The sequence below is a fragment of the Akebia trifoliata genome, chromosome 4 (assembly GCF_017979445.1).
Source record: "Akebia trifoliata isolate Shusen 1 chromosome 4, ASM1797944v1, whole genome shotgun sequence".
In the NCBI taxonomy this organism is placed as follows: domain Eukaryota; kingdom Viridiplantae; phylum Streptophyta; class Magnoliopsida; order Ranunculales; family Lardizabalaceae; genus Akebia; species Akebia trifoliata.
Window position 1 is genome coordinate 20,495,496 of NC_141378.1, and position 8,342 is coordinate 20,503,837.

The 8,342-nt window shown below is 32.8% G+C and overlaps 1 pseudogene; it reads left to right on the forward strand.

Moving 5' to 3' along the window:
• Window positions 1-2,395: 2,395 nt before the first annotated feature.
• LOC147404406 (large ribosomal subunit protein uL24z pseudogene) lies at window positions 2,396-3,036 on the forward strand (annotated as a pseudogene).
• The last annotated feature ends 5,306 nt before the right edge of the window (window positions 3,037-8,342 follow it).

The following is an 8,342-nucleotide window of genomic DNA, read 5'->3' on the forward strand; positions in this document are numbered from 1 at the left end:
GGACCCGATCCATTAATAGCACCCCTTCTCTATGGTTAAATGACCAAATCAAAAAAACTGGTTTTGGGTATTTAGGTTGAATCTATACTGTCCAAGTACCATCTTATGGACCCGGACCTCAAAGCCCATAAACTGACCCATTAAATCTTCTACGACGACAATTAGCATGCATGTTTCATGTACAAATCTAAAGTCCAAACCATTTAACCCAATCGACACATATCTTTATTCTAAAAATTATATTTTTGAGTTACCAAGGATCGAGATTGATTTCCATCTAATACTACATGAAAACATGTGCAAGACCTTTAACCAAAACAAAGAAAAGAAAATTTCTAGTGTCGAGCAATGGCTAGGATAAGAAATTCCTTAGAGATTTTTAGGAAAACTTATACATATTTTAGAAAGAGAGATTCTATTGCCGCGCCATCTTTTGCTTACGCCACCTCAATTCATAGGTAAATTTGATCACCAAAGAATTAGCACACATTTGGGGTGGTGTTAGCAAAAGTTGGTGGACAATATACTCTCTTAGTAAAAAATCCCTAAGAAAAGAGTTGTGCTTTTAGTGACCACTATATACATTCTCTGCATCCACTTTAATTTTTTTTTAAAGGGAATTACACTAATACCCTCATCGAATTACTTTACAAACTCATTATCTTCTCCATCTATCTATCTATCTACCTAATGAAAATCTCAACTATCTCACCATCTTCCCTATCCATTCTTTCCTTCTCTAAAGTGTACATCTCTCTTTCTCTTTTTCAATCTTCTTCTCTTTTGTATTCATTTCTTTTTGAGTTTTGTGAGGGGTTGAATCCATTGAAATTAGGTTTTAGTTTTTTTTTTTTTTTCAAAAATCTTTTTTCTTTTATTTTTCTTTTACCTTTTTTGCATTAAATCATCAAAGAAAACAGAAAAATCACTATTAAAATTTTCAAAACGATGATTTCGAATCGAAAAATTCAAAGTTTGTTGACATATTTTGTTCGGTAGATTCATATTGAACTTATTTTTACTGATTCGATAAGTATCTTATCGAACATAACTTCATACTTGCACATTACAAAATTGATTTAGTGAGAGTCTATCGAAGCACCCATAGGTTTTTTTTTTATAGATATTGTTCAATAGGCCCATACCAAACTTGTTTTAGAAGATTTAGTAATTATCTTAGTAGATATAATTTTTTAGCAAACATTAGAAAGTTTTGTTTAGTAGGCACTTATCGAATCGATTTTGTAATGTTGATACTTACCAAATCGACTAAAATAAGTTTTGTCTGAACCTACCAAACAAAATCTGTCAAAAATTTGGAGTTCTTCAATTTGAAATCATTGTTTTGAAGGGTTTAATAGTGATTTTTCTATATTCTTTGATGATTTAATGTAAAAAATATTAAAAAAAAAAATAATCAAAGAAATAAGATTCTTGAAAAAAAAAATACTTAAATCTAATCTCCATTTATTCAACCTCTTATAAAACTCAAAAGGAGATGAATATGAAGAATATAACAAGAAGATTAAGGGGAAGAGAGGAAGTAGGGTGGAAAAGAAAGAGAGAAGATGACGGTTGTAGGGAGAAAGGTAAAAATATAATTTTCAATTTTTTTTAAAACTTAAGTGAGTGCGAAGAGCGTATATGATGGGCGCCAGTAACACTCCTAAGAAAACTATATTTCTAATTTTATTTCAATAATCAAACATATGATAAAAAGAAACCAATTCTTCTTCTTTAACAACCCATTGAATATATTTTGATTGCCCATGAAAAATAGATGGGAACGACTTCCTCATAGAATAAAACAAGAGTCCGAATAACCTTATTAAGTTAGTAAGGATTTCACCCTCACTAAGGGACCTTGAGCTCACTTTGTGACATCAGAAAACATGATTTAATGTTTTAAAGTTGTAAAGGACAAAATTCTATAAGATTTGAATAAAATTTCAAAACAAAATTATTTTTAACCATTGTATTTCAATTTTAAATTTGAGAATTAGGTGGAATTTCAATAGCGGTCAATCTTCAAAACCTTGGATCTAATTAAAAAAGAAATTGCTTTTCTGGCAAAAAATGAATCGGAATTTTTCAAAGAAGCTTAGGGGGTATGTGGTGTTGGATTGGTGATGGGGGTAATAATCCATTTGAGGATGCCACTCTTTGAAAGGCTTTAAAGTTAGGAAAATGTTTCTTATACAATTTTTATGCTTTTATATTTAAGGAAAATTCAGCATCCAACGGTTGAGATGGAAATTTATTTATAGAGATTCCAACAAGAATTAGGAAATCTTTACTAATCTGAAACATTCGTTGGACACAAAGTGTCCAATATCGTTGTACTCTAGAAACGTCACCCTATATAACAGAAACCCTAACCCTAATTTTCACTCTCTTGCTTCCATTTGCAGACAGACAGAGAGAGAAACAGAGAGGATTTGCAGAGAGAGAGATGAAGTACAATCCTAGGGTTTCTAGTTCAAGGCGGAAGAACCGCAAAGCCCATTTCACAGCTCCATCGAGCATCCGTCGTGTTCTCATGAGTGCACCTCTCTCTTCTGATCTTCGCACCAAGTACAACGTTCGATCTGTACCAGTTCGCAAAGACGACGAAGTTCAAGTTGTTCGAGGAACCTATAAGGGTCGAGAAGGCAAAGTGGTTCAAGTCTATCGTCGCAAATGGGTGATTCATGTGGAGAGGATTACAAGAGAGAAGGTTAATGGATCTACCGTTAATGTTGGCATCAACCCTTCGAAGGTCGTCATCACGAAGCTTAGACTTGATAAGGATCGAAAATCGCTTCTCGATCGCAAGGCGAAGGGACGAGCTGCCGCGGAGAAAGATAAGGGGACTAAGTTCACTGCAGAGGATATCATGCAGAACGTTGATTGATCGATTCAGGTTATGTTTTTATTAATGGGTTTTTATTTTTAGATCTTATGAACTTGTATTTGGTTTCATTTCTTTATGTTATGAGGAAATTTTGGACTTTTGGGTTGTTTTTGCGTAATTCATGATAGTATAATTGGATCTCATTTAGGGGGTTTTATGCATATTTACTTAATGCTGAATGAATCATTCCGTGGATGATGTTTTTGGTTTTGATGAATTTTGTTTATTTACTTAATTTTGTTTTTAGATATTATGAAAATGTCTTTGGTTTTATTTCTTGATGATAGGAGGAAATTTTGGACTTTTGGGTTGTTTTTTTTTTTTTTTTCGGCTTAATTTATAATAGTATAATTGGGTCTCATTTTAGGGTTTGAATATGGGTTTTATGCTTATTTGCTTAATGCTGAATGAATCATTCTGTGGATGATTGTTTGGTTTTGATGAATTGGGTTGTCAGTCTTATTTTGATTTTTTGGTTGTGGTTAGTGGGAAATGGATACTATTTATGATGTGCAGGGTCTAATTTTTATTAAAGATGATTGATTGCGGAATACCCAGTCCATATTTACAATGGGTCCCTGTTTTTAGATCTTATGAAGTTGTCTTTGGTTTTATTTCTTGATGATTGGAGGAAATTTTGAACTTTTGGGTTGTTTTTGCGTCATTTATAATAGTATAAGTAGATTTCATTCAGGGCTTTGAATCTGGATTTTATGCTATTTACTTGATGCTGTGGATGATGTTTTTGGTTTTAATGAATTGGGTTGTCTTATTTTGGTTTTAGCTAGTGAGAATTGGATACTATGTATCATGTGTAGGGTTTGATTTTACACTTTTAATTGGTATTTTTTTTGTCTTCGAAGATGATTGATTACTGAATGCTCGGATCACATTTGGAATGATCCATTTATGTGGAATATTTGCTCCATATTCTGCACAATTAGATGCTTTGACACCACATTTTTGTGAGAAGAGTATTGATGAGGAAGATATGCTATAGCTATGAAAGAAGTTAAGAGTAGATTGTTAGATTGTAGAAGTATTACATCTTCAATATAAAAACTAGAATAATTTTAGAACTTATTCACCTTATTCCATACAAGCAATTGAAATCAGAGTAACCAAGTATTTATTTAACAATTATTTAGTGGGGGTATAGTTTGGATAAATATGGAAAGTTTCCGAAAAATTAGGGGATTGTGTGCAACTGATTTTTTTTGGGTTTATTTTTATAAAGCCGTCAACTTCAACCTCCCTAAAGCCCCCTATCTTTTTCTTGAGATATGAAGGTTGAAGAAGATAGAATCTTGAGGAGGTTGAAGAGGGAGGGGAGGGGAGGGAATTATTGGGCGACTCGCCAATTAATTAATTGATTCACCAAATTTTGTGATTAGTTGAAATGATTTCTAGATTAAAGGTGAAAATTTACTAGTTGGTGTCAACTTTTATCAAGGGTTCTTCTGGAGGGAATCATTTAATATGAACCAAATTGGCTTTGTATTAACGTTTATAAGGTGGAAGTTGAACAAATTCATTCTTGATTAGAATTATGGCCTAAAAGGGAAAAGAAGTCGAAAGTGGATCCCCAGATAACAATTTTGTTAAGAAAATTATAGCTATGTAGACTAGAAATAGACGATTCCATTTTGTTTTGACGGACACAAATGCAAATGATGGTTGTCCAATTCAGGATAGATGATTACTTCATATTTTTTGGTCCCTGTATTTGCAACTTATGAGTCATAGAAAACAAAAGCAAATTTCTTTAGATCGTTTTTCTCTCAAAACTTCTCATTTTATTGTTTGCTTCATGAAAAATAGTTTGATTTTTAATTATAAAAAATAAACAGAAAAATATTATAACTTTTATCTTTATTTTAGTTTATTTGGCATAGTATATACAGCCTTTTGTGGGACCCTTTTCACTGGTTATTCCATGGGTTGAAAAGGGTTTTACCATTTGTAGAAGATAAGAGGCTAAGATTTCATGCAGGCATTGAGTCGCTTCACTCTGGTATACTCCACAGGTGCAGTGAATAATATCCTGCAAAATCCTTTCTGTTTTATGCATTTCTTGACGATATGTTTTTAATTCATTCTATTTTTCATTGTGCCATTTCTTTGTCTTTAAAAAATGCCCTGAAAAACATCTCTTGTATGAATGTATATATTGGGGTCTTAGTCATTAGGACATGTAACAATCAAATTTATAGCCTGATTAGGGGCTGAATGTTTTTGTTCTTCCATTGAATGATCAGGGTTAATGTTAGGATGTGTGAGCTGTTACTCTCCTCTTTCCTGGCAACAAAAAACATCCTAGTCTCATCATACTGTGGGTAGTGATCCTAGAGGGCCAATAATCCTCTTACTCCATGTTTCATGGAGACATGACTTTAGATATCTTATCTGAACCTCCAAATTCACTTCCTGGAGAAAGTGTGTTCATGCCCTTGAGATTCTTAATCTCATAGATTTTAGTATACTGTGGTAATTAAAGGGTGCAATGTGGGAGTGTCTGATTCATACCAATGGGTGTGGGTGCACTGAGATGTGAGTGCCTGATTCGGAAATGCTCATGCCCATAGCACCCTTGAGTGTATGGGGGAATATAAAGGCCCACAAAACTAGGTATTTTTAGCGGAGCCCCTAGCCTTACTTAGTAAGCATTTCACCCTCACTAAGGGTCCTTGGGCTCACTTTGTGCCATCCAAAAACATGATCTGATGCTTCAGGGTTGTATAGTAAATTTTTTTATTGAATTTGGAATATTCTTTTCGAAAAAAGGTTATTGTTCATGGTTGAAATTCAATTTTAAGTTTGTGAGTTATATGGAAGTTCGGCAGCCAGACATTTTCAAAACCTTAGATCAAGCTCAAGATTTATTTATTTATTTATTTATTTATTGGATCTGAGTTTTTCGAAGGAACTTTGAGGGCTGTGGTGTTGGATTGTTGATTGTGGCAGTCAATTTGTGCAAAACAATCATCAGTAAGGCTTATGATCTTACCGAGTTAGTAAGGAAAGCTTTCTCTTTTTAGCCCACCCCTTGATCCACTCAAATCCCAAATGTCAACCTGATAGGTAATTTGTAACCACTGGATTCAACTATTCTCAATTGGAGTTTGTGTCCATATATGCAGTTTCAAATTCATGATGAGAATATACTTAAAACTAATGGATTCATTTGACCCACCTAGTGTTGTCAAATGTGGTTGCATATGCTAATTCAAAAATAAAATTTCATATGCTACAATCACATATTCAAAAATATGTTATCTGACAAATATACCATGGCATATTGGTCAATATCCAAATTTTTATTCTTTTTGCAACTTTTGCTATGGCATATTTTTGTGTGTGGCATATTGTCTCACAGTCAGAAATTTTTTTGTGTGCAACATTTGCCACTGCACACTCAATTTGCGAAATCACATATGCGAACAACTGTGTTGTTCGCATATGGTCTCATATGTTATTTAACAATATTAAACCCACACTTGACCTAATTACACTTCAGAATATTAGGTAGCATGTGCAAATGCAAGTCTCAAAAGTGCTTATTAGTGGGAGTGTGCCTGTTTGCACACACCAAAAGTACTTAACGTTGCCACCTGACCATAAAATATAAAATTTATAATTTTACGTTTTTCTAAAAATCTCAATGCACGCACCCTAACATATGAACACCCACTCTCTTCATCTTCCCTATCACAATCACTATCGGTTTCCCCCGCCCCCTTCTCTCTCTCTCTCTCAATATATATATACGTATTCATCTCTTTTTGAGTTTTGTGAGAAGTTAAATCAATGGAGATTAGGTGTAGGGTTTCTTTTTCAAGTTATTTATTTTTTTAAATAATTATTTTTTGCATTTAATTATCAAGGAAGATGGAAAATATTAATAGAAAGATGATTTTGAATTGAAGAACTTGAAGTTTTTTGACAGGCTTGTTCCAGAGGATTAGATTGAATTTGTTTTAGAAAATTTAGACTTGTAGTTACAAAATATTACCAAACAAATTAGGTAAGGTACCTATCAAACATTACAAAATTAATTTGGTAGGTACTTATCAAATATTATAAAATAGATTCGGTAGGTGTTTACCAAACAAAATTTTCTCATGTAAATGGTTTCTACTCGATTGGAGGTGTTAGGGGAAAAAAAAAACAAGATTAAAGCTTAATACCCTCATTGAATCCTTTGTAAATGCAAAGAGGAATAAGAAGAAATGAGAGAGAAAGAAGTGATTGGTTCGGTTGATGTGTGCATTGAGAATAATTTTAATTTCATTCGGTTGTTCAACGGGTTTGTGCATTGAGAATTTTAGTTAATTAAGAGCCTGATTGTATAAAAAGTAGAAAGTAGATTCTTTTTATTCTTTCAAAATGTAGGGATCTTTTACTTTTTAAAAGTAATTTTTTAAAATGAGTAAAACATTAACTTTCAAAAGTAAAAAAAAAAAAAAAAAAAAAAAAAGTTACTTTTTCATGTTTCCAAACAGGCTCTTAAAGAGTTTGTTGAAAATTTTCTAGTGCGTATAGTGGTTATGTATACTACAATTGGTGTGTGCAAACATGGTAACAAAACGTTTAAAAAGTATCTTGTACCTCGTAACGTTTTCATCCCATATAGTTTTGGCGTAATTGTATGTAGACCCCCTAATGTTTTGACAATTGCACTTCTCACCCCTGTAGTTTATCTAACGAGGCCACTAACCTCCCTTCGGTTTAGATGTCGTCAATCAAACAATTAAAGAATGATTCGTACTTTTTATTCAAACAATTTCCCCCCTTTTTAAAATGCTATAAAAGTATCCCTGTGAATAAATGGGTTCACGCATGAGAGTAGACACTTGGCTATGAACATTTTTATAGGTTTTTTAAAATTATTTAATTTTTCTTTTTGTAAAAAAGAAAAAGAGGGTGAAAGTAACATAGTAAAATAACATCTGAATTTTAACAATGTTTATGAGAGGAGAGTTAAGTGCAATTGTCAAAATATTAGGGGTTCTGCATTGAATTATGCCGAACCACAGGGGTGTAAAAGTGTAATTTACTCTAGATTTAAATATAAAACTGGGTGTATTTGTGGCCACTCAAATTTTAGTGTGGAGCCACTTCTAGTTATAATTATAATTATAATTATAATAGTGAGGACAAGTAGATCCAAATCCAATGGGTAGCGAAGTGCTGGTGTTGATCTTGATGTGTTGTGTTTGATTACAATCTTTTTGTTATCTCTAGGAGGTTCAACGGTAGCATTGGTTAACTTCCATCTTTTGTTTAATGTTTCCTTGATAGAGGGGGAGGCATACATTAGATGAGTTAGATAACGGTTTGGCCATTTTTGGGATGATGTTTGTGGTCCTAAATGATATTTAAAATTTTTGTGTTTTTATCTCTTTGTCTTGGAAATTATAATTATCGAATCTAGGAACTCCATACTTGG